General features: G+C 44.4%; 1 protein-coding gene across 17 annotated transcripts in view; it reads right to left on the bottom strand.

Moving 5' to 3' along the window:
* FOXP1 (forkhead box P1) overlaps nucleotides 1–26,485 on the bottom strand; it is a 650,161-nt gene that overhangs the window by 196,469 nt on the left and 427,207 nt on the right. The window lies entirely within an intron of this gene.

Below are 26,485 nucleotides of genomic sequence, written 5' to 3'. Positions count from 1 at the left end.
TGTCCATGGTGATATTTAAGATAAGACCCAAGTGTAGAGAAGGAATCACACAACAAGGGAGAGAGAAAGTTCAAGAGACAGACCAGAGAGGCTGGAGAGAAACGGTGGGTCTGAAACGGGCTAAAACAGAAGGTGAACTTACTGAATAGTTGGTGATGTACAATCGCATTATTCAACAAGACTGTTTACCTCATTCTTTTCAATCCTTTTAAGGCAAAAGATGTACACAGATAGTAAATATGTTTTTAATCAATGGCCTAATAAATACAAAATGTGTTGGCAAAAAACTCTAAAACATAAGAGAATTTATCTAAGTACTACTAAAAAGTAAGTATTTTAAAGTTGGCCCTGTTTTGACTATCTGCCTGTGTCTGCCCTCCCAGTGCTGTGATGCAGGGGTGGGGGCTGCACTCCAGGCCAGAGCCCACACTCCTGTCCCACCTATTCAATCACACACTAATCAAGGTGTTGATGTAAAGAAGTTTTTCAGTTTTATTTAAGGTCCCAAATCAGCTGACCTTAGGATAGGGAGGTCATCTGAATGGGACTGACAGAGTGACGTGGAGTTTGCATTTTGGAGTTTATAGGTTAGAAATAAAGGAAGTCAGGTTCAAAGTAGAAGAAAAACTGGATGTGTCACTGAACATCAAAGTGGAAGAGGCCACAGGGGACCATCAAAATGGAAGAGGCCACAGGGCAGTACATGTGGGCAGCCTCAGAAGCTGAGTCGTTCTGCCTTCATCTAAAGTTTATGGAAGAGCTTCTCTTACTCAGCGAGTAAGAACGAAAATGAAGGGAGGAGGGCAAGCAAAAGGAAAGACAGCTTGCAGGTGAGTTCTGAGTCCCACAGGAACCTACCTGGGGTGCCCGGCAGACCTGCCTGCCTCCTCTTCCTCACCTACACAGAGGTGGTGACAATAAAGAGCAGTGGTGATGCGCATCTTAGGAGAACATGTAGGGGAAACACTTTGAAAGTTGTAAAACACAATCCATTATCTATTCTAATACTGATCAAGACACAAATACGGGCTCATCTTTGACTAAAGAAGAAGCGGCGCATCCCAAACCATTCTGGAGTAGTTTGGCCATCCTGCCAAGTACGTGGAGATGCCTGCCTGTGGGGAGGTAGGAAAATGTCAGCCTGTGTCCTTGGTGAGGAAACCGTGTCTCCTAGCTTCTCTCGACCACTCCTTCCAGGGCTGTTGGGAGGGGAGAGCCATACAGCCTGGGTTCAAATCCCAAGTCCACTCTTGACCTCAATCTAAGCACTATGAGCTGAGTGAGGCTGTCTGAGGTCCAGCGTGAAGGGAATGACAGCACCATCCTAGGGTGTGGTGTGAGGAAGGAAACGCAATCCGCAGTGCTTCTTAAGACAGTGCTCGGCCCTTTGCAAGTGCCATTTAGAAACTGCTATTATTCTTACTGTTATGGATTCCAGAATAGGAGCTGATTTTTTTTTCCTTTCCTTTTTTTTTTCTTTTTGGCAGAAACAAATTTGGAAACATTTGGAAGATGTGACTTGGTAAATATGTAAAAATATATCTGTACTAAGGATTTTTTTTTTTTTTTTACCACAAATGCCTTTTACTAAAAACCTTCTAATCTCTGAAAATATGAAAAGACCCCTGTACTGTCATGATTTTGCCACATACTTTTACATTTGCACAAAGGAACTAAAAGACTATAAAGGTCTTTAAAACTATGATTTATTGCTTTTTAACGAGTAGTTTTGGGGAAGCCAGAAAAGAGGATTCCCCGGCTGGAAGATAAGGGGAGGTAAGGAATTTCAGCCCAGGGGTCAGGGACAGGAACAGCCAGAAAAATAAGGCAAAGGAAAACCAAAACAGAAGCTGACTCCAAATACCTGGCGGGCACAGACTCCCTTCTTATCCTGGCTCGTCACCTGCTGGACTCCTGTGGACTTTGGATCATCTCTCCCTGAACTATGACCGAGTGGGCAGGCAGACCGAGAAGCAGATACCTGGAGCAGGGCAGTAAGCACCATGATTGTGGCTTACAAATGTCCAGGGTTGGACGTACAGAGGCAATGAAGTCAGAGCAGGTGCTACTGTGCCCACTCCTGAGCAGCAAAGGGTGCCCATCAGATAGCCTGGTGACACGGGTGTGCAGAGAGGTGGGCAGGGGAGGTTCTGGCCAGAGAGATGAGTGTGCTTGCAGATAAAAATCCGAAAGTGAGCATGGAGTGTTTGGGCCCTGGCAGGAGAGATCGGAGCGCTGAGAAGAACCTGGGTGTATCACAAGAAACAGGTGTGTCCTCGTACAGAAACTTAGGCATAGGTGTTGTTTTATTTTTCTTTATTTTAATTTTTTTTTTTTGAGAGAGAGAGAGAGAGAGGGGAAGGGAGAGAGACCAGAAGCATCAACTCATAGTGTGGCTCCTTAGTTGTTCATTGACTGCTTTCTCATACGTGCCTTCACCTGGGAGCTCCAGTGGAGCCAGTGACCCCTTGCTCAAGCCAGCGACCTTTAGGCTCAGGCCAGCGGCCATAGGGTTATGTCTATGATCCCATGCTCAAGTCAGTGATCCTACACTTGAACTGGTGAGCCCGCGCTCAAGCCAGAATAGCCCGTGCTCAACCTGGCGACCTCCGGGCTTCAACCTGGGACCTCAGCATTCCAGGTGGATGCTCTATCCACTGAGCCACCAATGGTAAGGTGTCTTCTACTTTTAAAATAAAAAAAAAATTATTGTAGAGTTCTGAGGGTTCTTTATATAGTCTATGTACAAGTCCATGGTTGGAGATGAGATTTTAAAATATTTTGTCCTTGTCAGTACCTTGTCTTATTAACCAGGAATTATATTTTCAATTTAGAAAGTTCCTTTACACTATGTTAGAGAGGAAAGATGAGAAGAAATTTTGGGGGAGGGGCAACTTACCAAGAAGTGAAGACAGTGGCCTGAGCGCCACAGCTGTGCCCATGTGCTCAGCACAGAGAGAGCGCTCCACGGCCTGGCAGGAGGCGGCACTTCGGGACACTCAGGGTGATGCTTTTAGTGCTGTGACTAATGATGCCACGTAAAGGTGATGTCTTCCTGTCCTCTGTTTTTAGTGCTGATGAGCCATCCCAGGTAATAAATCAAAAAAGCCAGGGTGGCTATTTATATGGCAAGATAAGGGAAATAAATTTCAATGCCCAAACATGGCCCTCCTTATACTAAAAACTGACTTAGAAACACTGGTCCTTTTCGTGAGGGTGCCTTGGAAAACCAGTACATAGAAAACAAGCATGGGCAGATTAACCCTCCATTTTAAGGGAAGCACTGTTATCTCCTGAGATTAGCATGTCAAGGGGAAGAATCATTTATAAAATGAAGAGTAAAAAAATAAAATACTTATTGAGCAAAAACATGTTTGTGGACCTTCAAGAATATATTAATAAATTGCACATAGTCACATTCTTTCTTTCAGTCCTTAAAAGAAAACCTTTACTGTGCTTTGCAAACTACTCTAATTATCTCATTTTCACCAAAATTCAGACATTTTGAGTTTAAAATGTATAAAAATATAAGAATTAGAATTGTGAACAAGAGCATACCTAACCATGGTGTGAGATTTCTAGGTGGAACCAAGGCTGAAGGGCAGAGTTAATACCTTGGCTGGAATACTAAGAAGACAAAGTGAAAAAAGCCCAGACTTCTCGGAGCACCCCCCCCCCCCCCCAGGGACAGAGCCCTCCCCTGGCCAGCACTCTGCTGCAGACAATGCAAAGCCATCCATCACTACGGAGCAAGGCTCTGCTTGCTGGTACCAAGGGAGCAAGGTTGCCACCTGTCCAGCTCTCCTCTGAATGGTCCTCACACAATGTCCCTTTCTGCTCCAAACTCAAAACAGCATTTCCTCTGGACACCAAGACTGTCTACCACTTCGGCAAAAACAGACGCACTCTAGCCACCTGGAGAAGTCTTACATGAACCTTGCATCTGCTGACCAAATTCTGGGTCTGCTCCAAATGGGCCCAGTGCTCCTCCTTCTCTCTCTCTCTGCTTCCCTTCTGGCCCCAATGTCTCTTCTCTGCACAGCAGCTGAGGGGTCTTGTGAAACGCACATCCGATCATGCCATTGCCGTGGCTTCCCATTGCGCTCAGCAGGAACACTTGCTGTCTTACTCATGTGTGTACAGCATAGGGGTTACACACATGTGCTGCTTAAACAAAAGATTGAATAAATAATTGTGCCAAGGTAGGGAGGGTCCTGTAAGAGCCTAGCTTTATTTGCATTTATTTTTAAATATTTAAAAAGAAAAAAAAAAATGGAAATGTCCCTGTCTTCTCAGAGGTAGGAATGCAAATAACTACATTTCATTAACCTAGAAAAATGGTCTAATTTTTTGATACATATAAACCTCTTATAAATTAATAAGGAAATAAATAAATCCAATAAAAAACTAGGCAAGTAACATAAAAGAAAATACAGATGTTGCTTAAACAATAAAAAAAAGAAGTAGCTAATCTCACTTTTAGGGAAAACTTGTATCTAATTTTATTTATTTGTTTTTATTTTTCCCATTTATTTCTGAATCAGTTGTCCAAGGATAAACATGAAGCCTTGAGCTCCAGAGAAAAACTGAAGTATACTCAGGCACAATACTGTAGATGCAGGCCTGACCTGTGGTGGCACAGTGGATAAAGCATCGAACTGGAATGCTGAGATCACCAGTTCAAAACCCTGGGCTTGCCTAGTCATGGCACATATAGGAGTTGATGCTTCCTGCTCCTCCCTCCTTCTCCCTTTCTCTCTCTCTCTCTCTCTCTCCCTTTCTCTCTCTCTCTCTCTCTCTCTCCTCTCTAAAATAAATTTTAAAAAATAATTTGCAAAAAAAATTTCTTTAAAAAAAATGTTGGCCCTGGCAGGTTAGCTCAGTGGTAGAGCATTGGCCCGACGTGTGGAAGCCCCAGGTTCAATTCCTGGTCAGGGCACACAAGAGGAGCACCCATCTGCTTCTCCACCCCTCCCCCTCTCCTTCCTCTCTGTCTCTCTCTTCCCCTCCCACAGCCAAGGCTCCATTGGAGCAGAGTTGGTCTGGGCACTGAGAACGGCCCCATGGCCTCTGCCTCAGGTGCTAGAATCGCTCCTGCCACAATGGAGGAATGCCCCAGATGGGCAGAGCATCACCTTCTGGTGGGCATGCCGGGTGGATCCCGGTTGGGCGCATGCAGTAGTCTGCCTGACTGCCTCCCCGCTTCTAACTTTGGAAAAATACAAAAAAAAAAAAAAAAAGTGATGCAGCATTATCTCCCTTCATCTGACCTATATTAATATTGCTTAAACAGGAACACCAGTCTCAGTTTTCTCATCTGTCAAATGGGAATAATCATAGCACTGACCTCACGTAGGTCAGTTTGGTGAGATCACACAGAAAGTGCCACATGTAATTTAATCTAAGCTATCTTTTATCATCATGTCAGGCACCTACCTACAGCAAACAGGAACTGTGCTGCAGCCAGTTTAGCAGGAGTTCAGAGATGGGAAAGACCTTACTGACTGAAGCAGCAGGTGTGTCGACAGTGCAGGGTTAGAGAGAAACTGCTGAGAGAGCTCGAGACGGAGGCAAGACCATATCTCATCCAAGCTGTCAGAAACTCCCAGGGGGAAAGAGTGCTCAAGCTACACCCATCTGGACATGCTTTAATCTGCTTAGACAGTTCAATAAGAACAACTACCATTTCTCGGGCCAGGCATTGGAAATAGCAGTTGGTAGAGAGCAGAGATGGCCTCTACTCTTGAGGAGTTAGACGTTATTAGAAAAAAGAATTTAAATATGTTTGCAAAGCAAAAAACAAACAAACAAATAAACAAACAAAAAGAAAACCCCTAAAATTCAGGAGGAGGGTTACCTACCTGCACAGATTATGGGAGGAAATGCAAGTTACGCATAATGAACCGATTCTGGGATTGACTGGACGCGAGAGGGTGTTCACAGATGCTTATTATATTATGCTTTATAACTTAATAAGTATGTTGAATACTGTACTTAATAGCTTCTATGGTTCCTTTTTTTTTCATGTTAACATCCCCGAAATTGTAACGCCTCTTAGAAGAGATAATAAAGCAATATGGATTGGTTGCCTCGGCTATCAGTTCCCCTTTATTACTGGTATATAAAATAAAGGTCTAAATGGTTCAATAAAATGTAGCATACTCTTTTTTATGTATCAAATGTTATATTTTCAAAAATAATAAAAATGTTTTTAAAAACTACATTATGCCTTTGGATAGGCTGAGTATTATCTTGTGTGCTATTAAAAAGAGGCAGGCATGGACGTTCACACTGTCAGGCACAGGTGCTGACTTCATAGATGAATTATGCTTCCCTCTAATTCACTTCATACTGAAAGTCAGATTCTATTAAAACAAAAAGTATTATGAGGCTTTAATTCTACAATCAATGTATGTTCTTATTCCCCCTCCCCTTTTTATTTCTGCTGGTGAGAGGGGAATGCATTGGGATTGAAAATCATTTATCTACAAAAGTGATCATTAGTATTTACTAAAATAATTATCAACATTTATACCATTGGAAATTTAGTCCATAACTCATCCAGGTATCCCAACCATCTTCATACATCATCTAATATAAACAATAATGTGGCTCTGGATAGCTAGAAGTGCCATCTATTCATAAGCTTTAGCTTGGGCAGCATAAAAGCAGGAAATGGTTTTGCCAAAGTCAGGACACATGCTTGAAGCAGATTCTTCTTCCTTCCTTCCCCCCGCTCCACCCAGACTTCCAAAGGAAAGCTGCAGATGGCTTTGGTGTGAGATAAAGGTGAAATCAACAAGTGTGAGGAGGATGCTACTTAGATGGAGCAGGATGGCCTCACACTGTCAATGGATGCATCTCTATTTTCCTTTAAAGAGCAATTATAATTTAATATGGTAAAATTATATCATTAAACCAACTCAACTGGAGTAAATTCTCCTTCTGATATACATTCAGAAAGGCAGTTCATATTCTGTCCCTAAAATATATCTATTACCTTTTTGTGTCTACCAGCCACTTCTCTTTTTACCATGATACGTGAGATAAGTTTCAGACAGTCTGGCAGGAGGAGGAAAAAATAAAGCAACCCTGAAACTCAATACTTATCTTACTCATCGAGACCTTTTTGATCTTTGTGAGTGTAAATTAATACTCAACTATAAGTATGTTCTCCAACTCCCCAAAGCACAAATTTCTGTCTTCTTACAGTCTCTACAAGGACCATTACTTTCCCCTCTTTGTTAAAAAAGCATGATGATTTAAATTAATGAGTTAAGTTTACACTCAAGCAAAGAACTGTCACATGCTCATTTTCCAGTTATGAATCTTTACTACAAGCAGCTTAGAAGCATCATCTGCAATATGGTTTTCTTCTACCTTGATGTTGAGAACGTGTGGGGTCATTGAGAATGTGAGGTTGTTTTCTCTAGGATCCTGGCCCTCTGAAGCTGGTCGCATTGCTTTCGTCTGGTCAGCCTTGCTTTCTGGCAGGTGTGACGTGAGGCAGTCTAGGTGGGCTCTGAGTGTATAATTATTGACAGTGCTCCATCCAGCTGCTCATCTTGCTGGCTCAGAGCACAGATTTGGGCACACACCACATATGAGTTCAAATTCCTGCACATCCATTTGTTAGTATGTCCCACTGGGTAAGTTATTTAAGTCATTCATGTCTCATTCTCCTCGACTGTCAAACTGAAATACTGCTACCTAGGGTAGACATTTATTTGGGGCGTTAGGTAATATAACCAAGCCTTCACAAGCTACATGTCATGAGAGAGTACTTTTCATACTGTATTTCTTTTCAAAAAATTTTTTTAGATTTTATTTATTGATTTTAGAGAGAAGGGAGAGAGAGAGTGAAGGGCAAGGGAGAGGGAGGAAAGGGAAGCACCAACTCGTAGTTGTTTCTCATCTATGCCTCGATCGGGCAAGCCAGGGGTCTCAAACTGGTGACCTCAGCGTTCCAGATCAACACCTTATCCATTGTGCCACCACAGGTCAAGCTACTACTGTATTTCCTCAGCATTCCTCTGTGAAGACCCAGACTCCAATCCCCAGATACGGAATTGGCAGCAACAAGCATATGTGTCAGGGTTCATCATATCATAGGCAGGCTACCTAGGTCAAGGGGGAACAAGGTTCAGTGGAGGGAGGAACTGTGAGGGCAGAGAAACAGGCAAGGAGATTCTGAAATGTGCTCATCTCTGTCTGCCCACCCAAAGACCCAAAGACCAGAGATCACTGATTGTCCCCTCCCACTTTATGTTAAGGGGCTGTATAAAGAGCCATTTAGGAAGAAGACACAAAGGAAATATGAGGGGCAAAGGACATGATCACTGCTGCATCGGATAGAAAGTTGCAGATGTAAAGCCCAGTAGTTTGGCAAAATCAAAGTCCTTTCATTTATTTCCAACAGGAGATGCATGTCTATAAAGTTGTTATTATTATTATTTGGACAGAGCTAATAAAACAGACTTAATTATTTCTTGGTCATACTTTGCACAGAAAACCAGACAAAAGAATTATGACATTTTTACCCACCAAGTGCCTTAGATAGGATGCCCCTCCCAGGACCTACCCTTTTCCACTGGCCTCTTCACAGACTAGAAGCTTGCGGCCCACAGGAGTGTGTGATGGCCCAAGGAGAGAACTATTAGCAAAACTGGTCCTAGAGTACAGTCCTAGGACTCCCGAGATATTTTTCTTTCCATCACCTCACTCTAACTCTCTTCCCAGAGATGAGCATGCTACTTCACAACAAATCATGCATCTTCCCCAGCGTCGGTCCACTGTGTCACTCTAACAGTGTGAACTCACCTGAAAGTGACCCAGAAGGCACATGCTTCCAGCAGCCCCATGGAAACAAATGAACTGCACTCCAGTTTCTGTTTTCCTGCATCCTTCAGAGAGGGCACAGCAGACATGCAGCAGACGTCTCTCGCAAGCACTCGCCAATGCTAAGCTCAATGACAGCCTCCCATGAGTATGGGCAGGACGTGTGAGTGTGACAAAATAGCCAGCCTTTGTTTTGTTACTTTACATGGCACAGGAATTTTGCAGATGAAATTAAAGTCCCTAATCAGTTGGCTCTCGGGTAATGAACAGAGATTTTCCTTGGTAACCTGGCCTTACCAGGTAAACCCTTTAAAAGAAAGGCTGAAACTCTCCTTGAGACAAGAGGTCTTCTCAGTGAAGTACTCTGGGTCTTTTTGGCCCCAAGGAGACAAATTGCCATGTGACGGAGAGGGCCACAAATCCAGGGACAGTGGGAGGCCTTGAGAAGCTCAAGGCCGCAGTCTCCTACACCACAATGACCCGAATCCCATAAATTCTGGACAACTGGTGAACTTAGAAGAGGACTTTGAGCCACAGATGATATCAGGACTCATGGACACCTTCTTTACAGACTTGTGAGATCCCAAGCAGTGGACCAAGTTAAAATAAGTCTGGACTCAATAGAAACTGCGAGATCATAAATATATGTTGTTTTAAGCTAGTGCGTTTATGGTATTTTGTCCCACAGCAACAGAAAACACACACACACACACACACACACACACACACACACACACACACACACGTTTTCAGTCTATGACTGGGCTCCACAAGAAGCAGTTGAGCAATGCCTGAGGTTGCTTGCTGAGGAAGCCAAGTGTGAGACAGAGAACAGCAGTAACTCTGACCTGTTTCTATACCCCAGCTCCAAAACTTCCTAGTTCTATTGTTTTGAGTAGTTAACTTAATGTTCTGAGACTGTTTTCTCATTTGAAAAATGGGTAGGATACTAGTTGCTACCTCAAAAAGTTGTCATGGATATTAAATGAGTTAACACACAGAGAGTATTTAACTAAGTGCCTGGCATATTATTCATACTGGTACATGTTAGTTTTTGCTATTATTCAAATACACAGCCCTGTTCACTGGGTACTAGTTCACCTATCTGCACAACAGGAAGGATGGAGAGGGAGGCTTTGAGCATCGCACCTGTCCAGATGGACTCACAGAGTCTTTGCCTAACAACTCGGCAGGTCCACAGTGGACTTTCCCACCATGTGCTCAGCAGGCACTCCCCAGTAACTGCCTCCAAACCCCACACTGGCCCGTCTAAACCAGAATACTGAACTTGGTGACCCAATGTTTACAATTATTGTCACCATTCAGATAAGCACATCCTGCTTGCTGCTGAATAGCCCATCAAAGGCCGGGTTGGCAACGCACTGCAGCTGTGGAAGGGCCTCCCACACACCTGTGTGTCCCACCCACCAGCCCCCAGCAGCTTCAGCCCAGTGCTCAGAGAGCCACCACACTGGCAGCGTGGGGAAAGGGAGCTAGAAGAATGTTACCGCTGCAAAGTTACGTTTCAGTTCTCATAAGTCCAGACCTTCACCTTGAACTAAAACATCTCCAGGGAGTTTTCCAAGTCCAGACTCTTCCTCCTCGTGAGTCTAGCCCATGTGCTGCGCACAAAAGCACACTTCAACCTCCCAAGTGAGCTGAAGGCTCTCAACTCTGATCACGGTCTACCCCCCAGGCCCCCACCATTCCCACCCCACAGGGGTGGCTGACTTACTTGAAAAGAAAAGAAGACATTCCCACCATCTAATCCCCTTGGTGAAACATGGGCTAATGAAAAGAAACACATCATGGAGGGACCTGGCCATGTCTGCTGGGGTGTAGGTGTGTCATGTTAAGGTAAAGAGAAAGATTCCCACATAGCAGTACAACCGCTCAAAGCTCAGATCTAATCAAAGGTAATTATTTTAAGAGACAATCACACATGAGAGAGGAAACCACATCACAAGCCACATCATTAATGGAATAAATGACAGTAATTTTTAAGTACTGTATTCTGTGCTTTCTAAAGGTGTGTTTCAGAAGCACTGCGACAAGCATTAACAAATAACATTTACTGGGCCCCTACGAGACATATGGACACATGGTACCTAGGACTGTGGTGACTGCACAACTGAAACCAGGCCCTCAAAAACAAAAGATTGGGCCCTGGCCGGTTGGCTCAGCGGTAGAGCGTCGGCCTGGCGTGCAGAAGTCCTGGGTTCAATTCCCAGCCAGGGCACACAGGAGAGGCACCCATCTGCTTCTCCACCCCTCCCCCTCTCCTTCCTCTCTGTCTCTCTCTTCCCCTCCTGCAGCCGAGGCTCCATTGGAGCAAAGATGGCCCGGGCGCTGGGGATGGCTCCTTGGCCTCTGCCCCAGGCGCTAGAGTGGCTCTGGTCGCAACAGAGCGACGGGGGCAGAGCGTCGCCCCCTGGTGGGCGTGCCGGGTGGATCCCGATCGGGCGCATGCGGGAGTCTGTCTGACTGTCTGTCCCCGTTTCCAGCTTCAGAAAAATAAAAAAATAAAAAAATAAAAAAAAACCCGCAAAGATTTATCATGGTCTATCAGGCGACCCCAAACTACGGCCCCACTGGCCACATGCGGCCCTTGAGGTCATTTATCCAGCTCCCCGCTGCACTTCCGGAAGGGGCACCTCTTTCATTGGTGGTCAGTGAGAGGAGCACTGTATGTGGTGGCCCTCCAACGGTCTGAGGAACAGTGAACTGGCCCCCTGTGTAAAAAGTTTGGGGACCCCTGGGATACTGCGTAATCCATTTCCCAATATAATTCTATCATGGAATTGCTTAAGCCCGACTCAGACTGAAATGGGCCTGGGAAACAGTGTCTACTTTGAGGAAAGCTCTAAAACCAAGAGCTATTTAAGTGGGCTGTAGAACTAGGAGAAGTACACTAAGAGAAAATATTTAGGTATATGCTATAAAATCATGACAAAATGTACCCATGAAAAGCATGTTTCCTGGGCACATCCATTTGCTATTGGCTCTTTTACTCTGTATTCTACTCACTGGTAGACAATACTGGGTAGAGAAAGAATGTGGCTCTGGACTTAGACCACAGAGACTCAGTGTCTGGCAGACTACTTACTGGCTGTGTGACCTTTAGCAAATCCCCGCACCTTGCTGTGCCTCGGAGACAATGATAGGACTTTCCTTCTAGGGAATGCACCCTGCCTGGCACCTAGCTTTCGGAGCCCTTAGCTATCACAATACCAGTATGAGGAGCTGGCAGGGCCAAGGGGTTTGTTTGTTTGTTTTTAAATTTGCAATAAAACTTCAAAACAGAGGTTCTAAATCTGTTAACTTTGGGAAAATACAGTTGTTGAATCATAGTAACCAAATGTCCACAATATCAATGTAACGTCACTGCATTACTCCATACCTAACCACAGTGAATTCAGGGGCAATGATTCCTTTTACACAGCTGAGGAACCTGAGATTCAGAAAGTTCAAGATGCTGATATACAGGCCGCCAATACAGAGTTCACATTGAAACTCAGGTTTGTCTTGGTCCAAAGTCCATATCTTTACGATGTTTTATTAAAGGTAACCCACAGTACACAAAGGAATGTACCTAAAAAATACACACATAGTAAGCCATCCTGGGGCACCATCCGAAACAGAACCTTACAATGAAACTTCTGGTAGAGAGCTGCCCGAGAGAAATAAAATGCTGACCACATATGTAATTTTAAATTTTCTAGTAGCCCCAATGACAAAAAGTACAGTGAAATGGTTGGAATATTAAGTATTGTTTCTTTAACCTGTATATCAGAAATACTAGCAATCAACATGAAGTCGACCTCAAATCATCAATGAGCCCATTTGCATTTTTAAAGTCCTTGGTCTGCTGAGCCTTGAACCCTGGTGCTTCCCAGCAACCAGCATGCAGCAGCTGCTCCCCGGTCCCCAACCCCCGCTCTCACACTGACCAGGGCCGTGCTGGGAGCTCTTTGCCGTGACAGCTCATGCTAAATGAGACTGACAGAAACTATCTGTGCCACAGTATAGCTGCACCTAACTTTCCCCTGGCAGGCCAGGGATTTAGAGATAACACAAATTCCTTATTGTTGGCTAGAGTCTAACATCCCCAGGCTTAGATGCAAAGACTTGATGATATTCTCAGCCCTAGTGCACAACATTCAGGCTGTGCTCAGGGTGGTGGGCACAGTCTCCACATGCATTCTTTCTTTTTTTTTTTTTTTTTTCTGAAGCTGGAAACAGGGAGAGACAGACAGACTCCCGCATGCGCCCGACCGGGATCCACCCGGCACACCCACCAGGGGCGAAGCTCTGCCCACCAGGGGGCGATGCTCTGCCCATCCTGGGTGTCGCCATATTGCGACCAGAGCCACTCTAGCGCCTGAGGCAGAGGCCACAGAGCCATCCCCAGCGCCCGGGCTATCTTTGCTCCAATGGAGCCTCGGCTGCGGGAGGGGAAGAGAGAGACAGAGAGGAAAGCGCGGCGGAGGGGTGGAGAAGCAAATGGGCGCTTCTCCTATGTGCCCTGGCCGGGAATCGAACCCGGGTCCTCCGCACACTAGGCCGACGCTCTACTGCTGAGCCAACAGTTCAGGGCCCACATGCATTCTTTCTTGACATCAGGGAAATGCCACCTGTGAAACGGGTGGATAGACAAGACAGCCTTGCAACTCAAGTGAGCATGAAAAAAAGAAACAACGGATAGTTTTTCCTTTCCTGAGCTTGTGGACAAGCAACAAAACAAGCTTGTATTTGCTAAATAAAAACAGATTGGCCATGTGCTTCTCCGGGGAGGGGAGGCGGGAGGGGGCCTGGCAGAACATTTACGGCAAGAGGACTCGGTGGCTGCTGAACAACGGGGCAACCTCTGACAGCACAAGATCCCAAGGGAAAAGAAAGTTAGCTCTGGAAAAAAGAAAAGGAATTTCAAGAGAAGGTGGAATGAACCGCCTGGGATCACCTTGTGGAGCCCTGGGAGCGAGGCGTGGCCTCTGCCCTCCCTCCATCTCCTCACCTCTCCCTTCACTCACTCCGAGCCAGCGCCGAGCAGGCAAGGAAAGGCGTCCCCAGCCCCAAGGGCCTCAGGATGGACAAGCCGAGCTCCCTCTACCACGTGGGGGTCTGTGCCTGGATGAGGGTGCAGACTCGAGAGGAGGAAGAAAGGAAGGTTTCAGACCCAAGAGAACTAAACTGAGTCTGGAGAAGAGGAGGGGAAACAAGGGTATCATTCAAATAACCCTGGTTTTAGTGCCTGAAGGCGAGTTATACCTCCAGAGCTTATTAAATGGGCAAATGGAAGACACAGTCTGGATGATTCACACATGCTCTACACTACAGAACAGGAAGGCCAGAAAGCACAAGAGGGCGGGCCTCCCAGCAGTCAGTCTTGTTTGCCACTCTAGGCCAGAGGGAGGTACTAGCCAACCAAGACTGAAAGGTGGGGGAACAAGTGGATGTCTCGACCATGAGATGCCTAGGAAAACCCAGCCCTAAAGCCTAGACAAAAGACAAACTGCCTGTTTTGGTGGGACAGAAAACGCGCACAAGGGCCGATGAGCCCAGACCTCCATGCAGAAAACCAGAGTAGAGACGCCAAGACTAGTTAAAGCAGGTCCGGATCTGACCTTGGTTGTAGACCTCCGGGAGGAAGCTCAGAAACGGACTAAATAGGCAGAGTGTGGAGTGCTGGGGCCCTTGGATGAGAAGGTTCGGGAGAAGGTGGGTATAGATAATAATCTAACATAGAAAAGACTTAATTTTGAATGCCCTCAACTTCTGAATGCCTTTTAAAAAATAGTGCTCTGGGCCCAGGAACAAAACAATACCAAGATATTAGAAAGATGAGGCAGTGTGTAAAGTTCATCCCTGAAGTAGAGGGCTCTTAAACGCACATAGAAATGCTACCCACTCACCCCCACCCCAAAAGGGTAGAAATTAAGTCCAATCATTGAATCTGAATACAGCAATTAAAGGGCAGAGTGGGAGAGATGGATGGAAGTTTCTGAGCACATCCTCTAAGCTATTCATTAAACAGAAGAGAAAGTGTATCACCCAGAGTCACACAGCAAACCAGTGTCATTATTAAGACAAGAATGTAACTCTTCTGATACCAAGTCTTCATTCCTGCCTCCCATCAAGAGATCATGACAGCGGCACACACCAGCCCTGCAGGTGGAGGCTCCCTAGGCAGTTCCCGCCGAGCGGGTCCCACGAACACGTCAGTGAGGAGCACAGGCAGTGGACCCTGAGGCCTGTGCGCTCGTAACCAGCACACTGATTACTGATGCCCCTTTCACTTCCTCCGCATACTCTGAGCTGTGACTATTCACATACACTACAGGCGATGGAGAAAGTGGTCCCCATCTATCACAAAAAGAGTAAAAGAAAAAATGGAATGCATAGATACAGAGGGGAGACTGGTGGCTGCCAGGGCGGTGGGTGGAGGAGGGCAAAGAAGTGAAGGAGTCAAAGGTACAAATAAATTATAAAATAAATTAGTATGGAAATAAGTTATAAAATAAATAAGTCATGGGGATATAATATACATCATGGAAACTATTAATAGGACTAATAATCTTATATAGCATATTTGAAAGTTACTAAAAGAGTAGATCTCAAAGTTCTCCTCATGAGAAACAAACTTTGTAGCTGTGTGTAGTGATGAGTGTCAACTGACTTATTGTAGCGATCATTTTGCAATATCTAGAAATATCAAATTACTAATAGCTATAACTGATGCTAATCCAATGTTGTATGTCAATTCTATTTCAATAATAAAATAATTTAAAAATAAATAAGAAAAAATAAAAAGGACCCCCAAAATAAAATACAGATAAACACAGGATAGAATAACAAAATCAACTGGCCTCTGAATTTCTCTTTCAGCCCACAGACCACACTCTAAAAAATATAAATGGCGCCCTGGCCGGCTGGCTCAGCGGTAGAGCGTCGGCCTAGCGTGCGGAGGACCTGGGTTTGATTCCCGGCCAGGGCACACAGGAGAAGCGCCCATTTGCTTCTCCACCCCTCCGCCGCGCTTTCCTCTCTGTCTCTCTCTTCCCCTCCCGCAGCCAAGGCTTCATTGGAGCAAAGATGGCCCGGGCGCTGGGGATGGCTCTGTGGCCTCTGCCTCAGGCGCTAGAGTGGCTCTGGTCGCAACATGGCGACGCCCAGGATGGGCAGAGCATCGCCCCCTGGTGGGCAGAGCGTCGCCCCTGGTGGGTGTGCCGGGTGGATCCCGGTCGGGTGCATGCAGGAGTCTGTCTGACTGTCTCTCCCTGTTTCCAGCTTCAGAAAAATGAAAGAAAAAAAAAATATTTAAAAAAAAAAAATATATATATATATATAAATGGCTATCACAAAACCAAACATGCTAAGTCAGGAAAGGTTAGCTTGAATATAAAAACAAATAATAGAAGAGCATTTAAGAATTTTATAAAACTGTCTGCTAATGCAGGAAGACCTCAGTGGATGGAGCCTAGAGCATCCTCTGAAGGGTCTCCTGATTTCCGTGTTTCCAGAAAGCTGCCTGAGGCTGGAACAAATCCAGAGAGTGGCAAGTCAAATGATTGAGAGGATGGAAAATGGAACCTCTGAGGAAAGGTTAAAAGGGTTCTAATGTTGTAGCCTGAAAAAGAGAAGGCTAAGGGGTGACTTAATAACTGCTTTCAAGTATATGACGGGTTCTTACAAAGGAGCTGCCAATAAGCTGTCTTCGACAACCAGAGAGGACACGGGAACTCATCTTAAATTGCAGCAGGTGAAAGCGAGCAAACAAGTAGACTCACTGAGACCAGGAGTGAGCTCTGGACTGGACCTAAGCACGTCAAGGGTGCTGCAGAACTCCTCTCCTTGGACAGCTTTTACAAACAGCCCCTTCCCTTGATTATAAATAGCCCTTATTAGGTATAGTGAGGTGAAGTGGGGACCAAGTGACCCTAAGTAATCACTTCTATATTTCAACTTTTGATCCATAACTGTGGTAATGCTTTAACCAATACTCTATTTCCTACCCTGCAGGGGGTTAAAAACTCAAGACTTGCCTGGCTGGTAGTGGCGCAGTAGATAGAGCATCGATCTGGAATGCTGAGGTCTCAGGTTTGAAATCCCAAATTTACCAACTTAAGCATGAGACCATCAACATGATCCCATGCTCGCTAGCTTGAGCCCAAAGGTTGCTGATTGAAGCCCAAAGTCGCTGGCTTGAGCGAGGGGTCACTGGCTCAGTTGGAGTTCCTCGGTCAAAGCGCATATGAGAAGTAATCAATGAACAACTAAGGTGCCGCAACTACGAGTTGATGTTTCTCATCGTTCTCCCTTCCCCTCCCTCCCTCTCTCTCTCTCTCTCCCTCTCTCTCATGCGCGCACATGCACGCATGCACAAATGCGGAAAAAATAAACAAACAAATAAATAAATAATCAGGACCTAGCAAGACCCACAGGATGGATGGGTTAGTGATGACATTATTTTGTAATGCAATAAAATAGATGAAGCTTTTCTGCTGATTTTTAATTTTTTTTTTTTCATTTTTCTGAAGCTGGAAACAGGGAGAGACAGTCAGACAGACTCCCGCATGCGCCCGACCGGGATCTACCCGGCACGCCCACCAGGGGCGGTGCTCTGCCCCCCAGGGGGCGATGCTCTGCCCATCCTGGGCGTCGCCATATTGCGACCAGAGCCACTCTAGCGCCTGAGGCAGAGGCCACAGAGCCATGCCCAGCGCCCGGGCCATCTTTGCTCCAATGGAGCCTTGGCTGCGGGAGGGGAAGAGAGAGACAGAGAGGAAAGCGCGGCGGAGGGGTGGAGAAGCAAATGGGCGCTTCTCCTATGTGCCCTGGCCGGGAATCGAACCCGGGTCCTCCGCACGCTAGGCCGACGCTCTGCTGATTTTTAATTTTTTTTTTTTTCATTTTTCCGAAGCTGGAAACAGGGAGGCAGTCAGACAGACTCCCACATGCGCCCGACCGGGATCCACCCAGCATGCCCACCAGGGGGCGATGCTCTGCCCCTCTGGGGCATCGCTCTGTTGCATCCAGAGCCATTCTAGCGCCTGAGGCAGAGGCCACAGAGCCATCCCCAGCGCCCGGGCCATCTTTGCTCCAATGGAGCCTCGCTGTGGGAAGGGAAGAGAGAGACAGAGAGGAAGGAGAGGGGGAGGGGTGGAGAAGCAGATGGGCGCCTCTCCTGTATGCCCTGGCTGGGAATTGAACCCGGGACTCCTGCACGCCAGGCCGACGCTCTACCGCTGAGCAAACCGGCCAGGGACTCTTTTCTGCTGATTTTTAAAAATGACAGTAGGCCCTGGCCGGTTGGCTCAGCGGTAGAGCGTCGGCCTAGCGTGCAGAGGACCCGGGTTCGATTCCCGGCCAGGGCACACAGGAGAAGCGCTCATTCGCTTCTCCACCCCTCCGCCGCGCTTTCCTCTCTGTCTCTCTCTTCCCCTCCCGCAGCCAAGGCTCCATTGGAGCAAAGATGGCCCGGGCGCTGGGGATGGCTCTGTGGCCTCTGCCTCAGGCGCTAGAGTGGCTCTGGTCGCAGCATGGCAACGCCCAGGATGGGCAGAGCATCGCCCCCTGGTGGGCAGAGCGTCGCCCCTGGTGGGCGTGCCGGGTGGATCCCGGTCGGGCGCATGCGGGAGTCTGTCTGACTGTCTCTCCCTGTTTCCAGCTTCAGAAAAATGAAAAAAATAAAAATAAAAAAATAAAAAAAAAAAAATGACAGTAAACACAAGCAAGAGAAAAGAAGCTCTAGTTAATGTAACTATGCTTAGAATAGAAATCAACCCAAATGTAAGACACTATCAGGCCCCAATCCAATTCTGTTAAAATATAGACTGAATGTAGACCTACCAGGCACACCCCAAATTCAAAATGAACCCCTCAAGAAGAGACATTTACTGCAGAAGGCTCAAGAAGCAATAAAACCTGTACCTGTAATTTCACAGTATCTCAACTACATCCACAATCACCCAAAGGACCGAGGTGACGACCCCACTGCCACCACACGGCACTGGGTTTTAGGGAGGAAAATTAAGTTTGAGTTGAATAAACAACAGCAGCGGCTACGGAGGTCCGTTTGGGTGTTTTAATTTTACTACAACAATAGAGTCAGAGCTCATGGGAGGAAATGGGGAGTTTGCAAGAACTATTTCGTACATAACTGAAGGCATTGGAGAGAAACTGAGTCAACATTTCAGGTTAGTGTAACTAAAAAAAAAAAAATGATGCTTTATTTACCCAGATGGAAAACGCTTCCTAAGTAAAGATACATTTTATTTCAAGGCAGATTTAGAAAAATCCCTACCTGTAGTTTATGTTCAGATTCAAAAAAACATGATAACCTCAGACCATCCAGGTAGACGTCAGATGCACGGTACAATGTACCTTAAGCACTTTTTGAGCTGGTTTCAATCAACACCTACAATTGTTAAAATTCTGCTGAACAGGTAGCTCCCCTGAATTAGAAAGTTAAATACTGACCATTAGCAAGTCATTATTTGGAAAGCTGAAACTGTATACTAAATTACAGGGTGTAAGAGATACTTCACTAACTGAAACCTGGCCAAAACATTAGGACAAATGCAACTAAATAGGGGCCTAGAATTTTGATTAACCATTGCTTCCCACAGCCTTAGTTTTTATATCTCCTTTGAAATGAGCATTATCAGTATGATCCTTTCAGAAGTTCTAAGTCGCCCAACCTTAGTAGGTAGCTGAGATTTTTGGATTCACTGTCCATTTTAGTTACTTAATGAGTTCCTAGGACATCTATGTGCCGAGACATAGCAGAGAAAGGGACAGAGTCCCCATGACCTCATGGGAATGATTGGTTAGTGTCAAAGGACACATTACAAGCAATTCCATCTGGGGTATTTTCAACTAATGACACATGTGATAAAGATCAAATGTAGAGTGGGGATGGTGACGTGTGTATGTAGGAACTACTGTGGACAGAAGAGTCCTTCCTAAATCCTCAACCTGTTGGATGGAAATTAAAGGCCACACAACTTTGCACACCTGCAAGCTTTATTGAATACATTAGTTTCTAAATCCCATTCCTCTTTCACATCTCTCTGAGCTCTTTTTAAAAGGTCCTTTTCTAGTTTAAAGGAACTATGGAAGAGATGGTTTAGGGCAGGGGTCCCCAAACTATGGCCCGTGGGCCACATGCGGCCCCCTGAGGCCATTTATCCGGCCCCCGCTGCATTTCCGGAAGGGGCACCTCTTTCATTGGTGGTCAATGAAAGGAGCACATTGACCATCTCATTAGCCAAAAGTAGGCCCATAGTTCCCATTGAAATACTGGTCAGTTTCTTGATTTAAATTTACTTGTTTTTTATTTTAAATATTGTATTTGTTCCCGTTTTGTTTTTTTACTTTAAAATAAGATATGTGCCCTGGCCGGTTGGCTCAGCGGTAGAGCGTCGGCCTAGCGTGTGGAGGACCCGGGTTCGATTCCCGGCCAGGGCACACAGGAGAAGCGCCCATTTGCTTCTCCACCCCTCCGCCGCGCTTTCCTCTCTGTCTCTCTCTTCCTCTCCCGCAGCCAAGGCTCCATTGGAGCAAAGATGGCCCGGGCGCTGGGGATGGCTCTGTGGCCTCTGCCTCAGGCGCTAGAGTGGCTCTGGTCGCAACATGGTGACGCCCAGGATGGGCAGAGCATCACCCCCTGGTGGGCAGAGCGTCGCCTCTGGTGGGCGTGCCAGGTGGATCCCGGTCGGGCACCTGCAGGAGTCTGTCTGACTGTCTCTCCCCGTTTCCAGCTTCAGAAAAATGAAAAAAAAAAAAAAAAAAAAAGATATGTGCAGTGTGCATAGGGATTTGTTCATAGTTTTTTTTATAGTCTGGCTCTCCAACGGTCTGAGGGACAGTGAACTGGCCCCCTGTGTAAAAAGTTTAGGGACCCCTAGTTTAGGGGAAGCAGACAGGTATTTTGTAAAGCCCAGGAAATAGGCCATTTCTAAGCTATCTGTTGCTACCTACTAACTAATGGAAAACAACACAGAAAGCTTCCTGTGGAGCACAGGTCCCTTCCATGACCCGTGATAACTAGTGAGAGCACCTGGATGAATGAGGTTGGAGACCTTGTCTACTGATATGGCAGCTACAGGGTACTTCAGTTTTGGGAGATATCTCCACTTTTCACATTTCGTAAAATTTTTCTGGTAGTATTTATTATTCCATTAGTACTGCCCTCGTTCTCCCCAGCACTGTAAGTCTGTCCTTTCCCACTAGACCACGTACCAATGCAAGGAAAAGTAAAAGAAACAAAATCAAGCTGGTATTACATCTAAACTGTGTTTCCTACAGCCTTATACACAATATAAACTCCAAAGAAACAGTTTCTGAGATAGAGAACTTTGAATGTATGCAAGATTGGTTTCAATAAAAACAATGTATATGAAGAACAGTTAAATTAGTAGATCTGCTTCCAGAATCTGTTTTTTTTTTTTTCCCCAAGCATACTCAGGGGTTGGCCTTTAACAGGTCCTGATACTTCAATAAAACATTGAGGTGCCAATGACTTGTAGGCTAAATTAATGTTAAATACTTCAAAGGGCTGGACAAATAAGTCGGCCGCAAAACTTTTATGAGTTCACTTCCTTCAAGGGAACTTGGAGAGCAGGATTTTATTGCTGTGAATTCTAGTCACCCTTCCTACCCTCAGCATCTGTTTGAAATATGTAGTACACAATTGCTTTTTTGGCTGTGACTCAGGTGGTTGAAACACAGGACAAACAGACTACTGTATATAAGCTTTCTTCCAGCCATGAACATTTTTATTAACTCTCCTACAGGGCAAACATGGTAGCCATCTAGTGCCCAATCTCCACAGCACTATCAAAATAAAGCTGACCATTTACAAATAAATGCTGGTGGCCAAGCATAGGGCAATCATACTAAAACGTGTCTACTCTATGTTCCTCCACATTACAGAAGAAGGAGGAACAGCAACAGCAGCAAAATCTTTCCTTCAGTTTAGTTCATCACGCATATGTGTAAAATTTCAACTTAAATACTAGATATGAGCTTTCTACATAAATATGTCCATCTTGCCACAGTGACCAGCCAAAGCAAACAAGTCCCACAGTTTGAAGCAGCAGAATTTTCACAGAAGCCATGCACTTGCCCGTTTTTTAATCCATTTTTCAAATTGCTTCCCCAGACAATAGAAATGTTAGAAGGCAGCCCACAGATAGTAGGGAGAAAGGCCTCTCCTTTCACCATGGCGACTGGGGGAGGATTGAGGCCGAATGTCTGCCGGCCAAACATGAGCCTGTCTGTAAAATTCGGCGCAGACGAAAGCTAAATCCCATTTCATCAGCCAGACCCAAAATAAAAACATACGTAGACCTGGTTCAGGGAGAGCAGTCCGTCTCGAATGGTCTTGCTCCCTGTGAGGACTAGGACACACTGGGCTGCCTGCAAGCTGAGGACGCTGGATTTAAAGTACTGAAAGGACAGATGACGCCAAAGCAGAACAAACACATTCTCCTAGACACAGTCCAAGCCATTAGAACAGAAACTGCCTGATACCAATTCCCAAAGAGTAACAAATTTATATGAAAAAAACTGGGGAATCATGGTCATCAAAATCTTTTAGCCAAGATTATTTCACAAGACAGTGCACATTTTTTAGGGACCTGTCTTGTGTTTTCTCATAGCAGATCTACTAACCATTTTTTTCCTTAAATGAATAAAGCCTATTTTCTCCCTTCACTAGAAAACTGAAATATGTTTTATCAAACAACACCAAATGTCCTTTGAAACTCAAGCTCATGACCCCCCACCACCCCTGCTGCACCGAGCCCGGCCCATCACTATTGAAATCACTTGCTCTCAAAACTATAGAGGAAAAAGGGAACGGTCAAGATGTCTACAGTAACAACTGTTTTTCTTCCTTAAACCAATTTACATAGCATTTCTCCTAGTTGTCCCAAAATGCATATTCTTCAAGGAATGTTTCAGGCATTTAAACGGAAAGTGAACTCCCATGAATTTTGGCAAAAATAATGGAAACAAAGACTGAAACAAAAATATCCAATAAAACACTTTCTCTTTCCTGAAAGAGATGGAAATAAAACACACCCTGAAGAGAAAATTATTTTATAAAACGTTACTAGGAATAGCTTTCACCAAATTGAAAAGAAACACTATTTTTTTTGTAAAAAATCAAAACCTGTTTCCCAGAATGACTTCTCTAAAATCATCAGCACCTCGCAAAATTTCTGTTTAAAGAACATTAAACTCAATTAAGCTTTCTTTATATTAAAAAAAAATTAAGAAAGGAAGCCAATTCTGCCAAAAGGCCTTATAATTATTTCAAATAAAAATAAGTAAGTCACAAAGGACTAACCAGACATTTCAAAAGTGGTAATGTTTTTTTCTTAAGTGTGAAAACATTTTTTTCTATATAAAATCTATTGAAATGTTTGTTGTAACTGATCTACACCTTCCATGGAAGAAATTTCTGCAGAGACAGAAGTTTCCTGACTTAATGACTGGCTCTAACCCCACCCCACCACTCTGCCTTTCCTTTGTCACACAGCCCATGTGGGCAAACTATGGGAGAGGAAGAGGGTAAGTATTGATTCCAGCCAAATAAAACAAAAAATATTTTTTTAAAAAACTTGGCTAGAATGGTCTAGACATCACCTACCAAGAGGCAGCTAAGACAACCAGAAGGCCACAAAGAAGGGCATGAACCCTTGGAGGTCTTTGCAAAATTCACAAGTGAAGTCACTGGTCTGGGGTATTTTCTCATTATAATTTGCATTTTCTACATATATAAAAAGAGAAGCAGCATTATCTTCGAGTAACTGCATGTAGCTGGTGGTAACAGAAACACCATATTTGAGTAACTGATCTCATCTCCTAATTAACAGCATGAAAATTGTTAGAAGATAAAAGAAGGCAAGGATAGGCGCTGGCTGGGTAGCTCAGGCGGTTAGAGCACTGTCCCGACACACCAAGGTTCTGGGTTCAATCCCCCATCAGGGCACATGTAAGAATCAACTAATGAATGCATAAATAATTGGAACAACAAATCAATGTTTCTGTTTCTGTCTCTCTCAGATCAATAATAATAAGAAGAAAGGTTTGATTGCTTGATTTTAAGAAAACAATTAAGTTCTCTCCCCCAAAAGACTTTAAGTTATAACACTACCTACATTCTGGAGACAAATACCTCACATGTATTCATTTGAAAAATATTTACAAAGAAAGCCCAACATTTACTTCCTCCTTCACTCACTTGCCACGTGCTATAGAGTTTGTAGAGGGCAGTCTTCCAGGAGCCTGAAGGACAGGCACAAGACTAAAAGACAGCCCTTGCCTTCCAGAAACTGAGTTTTAGAGAGAAAAGGACAAGTACAGGAGAGGCAACCTGAGGGAGATGCCGACGGTCCTGCTAGGGAAACGATCCAGGCACCATAAATAATGTATGCCACCTGGTGACCTGCCATCACCTCACCTCCCAAAGACTCACAGTTCCGTTCTTTAAACTTTTCTTGAACTCTGTGTAATTAAACACCAAATTTGGCAACCCATGCTAATTTTGAAAGGCACTCCCTGGGAATTTAGTAAAAGTTTAAACAACTTGTTTACATGTATTTGGCCCATCTGTTTAAACAAAAAGTTTATTTTAATAGGAGCAAATCTTGGGTGCAAGCTCCTTTTGTGCTTGAGACCACTGCAGACCTCTTCCCAGCTCTGCTTCCCTAATCTGCATTCTAAATCTCCTCTGTAAACAAAACTCCAATCACAACTTTTTACGATAAATGTTGAACACCTCCAAGATGACAGCTGCAAAATATATTCTATTTTTATAACCAGGAAGCACACTAAACATACAGAAAATACTTCTCTTTATCCTGTTCTCTTCTAGGAAACCACACACAAAGAGATGTGTGTGTGTGTGTGTGTGTGCGCACGCATGCACCTTTCCCATGATCGTTCTGCAATGTGTGCATTCCCATCATGTCCAGTATGCTCCAGCCCCACGATGCCCTCACTTTTGATTGTGGAGATGATGGTGAAGTGCACCGAGTATTTACTGATCCGGTTATCTTGTTCTGTGACAGGCAGAATCAATCAATCAAGAGGGCAGCTTTGCACTTACATATTCCAGGCACATCTCTGCACTTCAGGATACGAGATCACAGTGTTATCCAGCCAAATTTGATCAACAAATGCAGTTCCCCTGTGCCACCACAATCTCAGATGAAGATGTTATTATGTGGGACTGAGCAGAGTGATAAAGACAGAACAGCGGAGCTCGGCGAAGCCCAGCTGGACCTTCCTGACAGCATTTATGTACTGAGGCAGCGACATCCCCTCCTTCCGGGATTATAAAAGTCCCCTTGATTTGAAGAAAACCATGCTGCACATACCCTGGTGACCCTCAAACACTGCATTTCCCCATCTAACTCTAAAATCCTCAAGGCAGAAGCTACATATTTTTAGTGTTAACATTATAGGCAAAATCTTTTAATAAGGAGGGTCACATTAAAAGCATAGAAAATATGCGTGTGAATTTCCATAGGGCTCTTATGATAATCTGTTGTTGTTATTACATGGTACAAGCTAATATCTGAAAAACAAAGACATGTTTTAATAATTTAATTAGTGCTATAAATAACTGTATCAATATCAAGCCTATGATATTGCATGTAAGTTGGTGTCAGTACTTCAAGTGGATCTCAAAAGTATGAGAGAATCTCTTTTTGTGCCAATAGCTATACCTTGGTACTGCCCTGCATATATTTTACATTATTTAATCCCAAATCCCATCTTTTGGGTTCTACCTTCCTCTTGCATTTTAAATATTTAATGGAAGCCTTTGGTGGTCTATGGGTACAATGATTAGATATCTGCAGAAAGAAATTGAAAAATTAATCATTTCTATTTTATGCTTTTGTGCCACACCAAAAATTACTTGTAGAGCTAACTTCCACTCTCTTGCAATATGTTCCTTAACACTGCAAATGTGGAGAGCGATTTCAAATACAGCTTGTCCACACAGAGCCAGTACACAGCCTCTAGTTATTCTCTGAGATGAGCATTCTGGATTTTCATCCAAATTTCACTTTGATTCATTTTAATTAAAATACATTTATTGGTAGAGGTTACATTACACAGGCAGCCTAAAACCAGGGCAAGACTACCCCAAGCTAGTCATAGGAATAATGTTAAAAGTGTTTATTATCCTTTTATGAATTTTCCTACTTAAATTACAGCATTGCACAACTCTATGCAAAATATGAAACGTTATCCAACAGGCAGTTTATTACAGAACCTGATAGATGCTTTTTAGTCTGACCTTCACCTTAAAGAGCTCCTCAGGGACATGCCCACCTACAGCTAGCGATCACATTGCGAGCATCATCAAACTGCTAAATCTATTAACTTTGTTTTCTTTTTTGTTTTCACTATTATTATACTGGAAAGAAAAATTCGACTGGAAAATTGTGCCTTTTCAGTTCCCTTGTCATCATGTAATAAGTATGAGAAATATATGTGCGATGGCCAAATGGCCGGTAGACAAAACACCCACTCTAAGTGACGTACTGTTTTCCATACCACTCAGACAAAATCAAAACAACAGAACTGCTGCAAACAAAAACAAAATAACATTTCCCATCAGAAT

The sequence above is a fragment of the Saccopteryx leptura genome, chromosome 10, assembly GCF_036850995.1.
Source record: "Saccopteryx leptura isolate mSacLep1 chromosome 10, mSacLep1_pri_phased_curated, whole genome shotgun sequence".
NCBI lineage: Eukaryota > Metazoa > Chordata > Mammalia > Chiroptera > Emballonuridae > Saccopteryx > Saccopteryx leptura.
The sequence above is the reverse complement of the archived record's forward strand: the minus strand, read 5'-3'. Positions and strand labels throughout refer to the sequence as shown.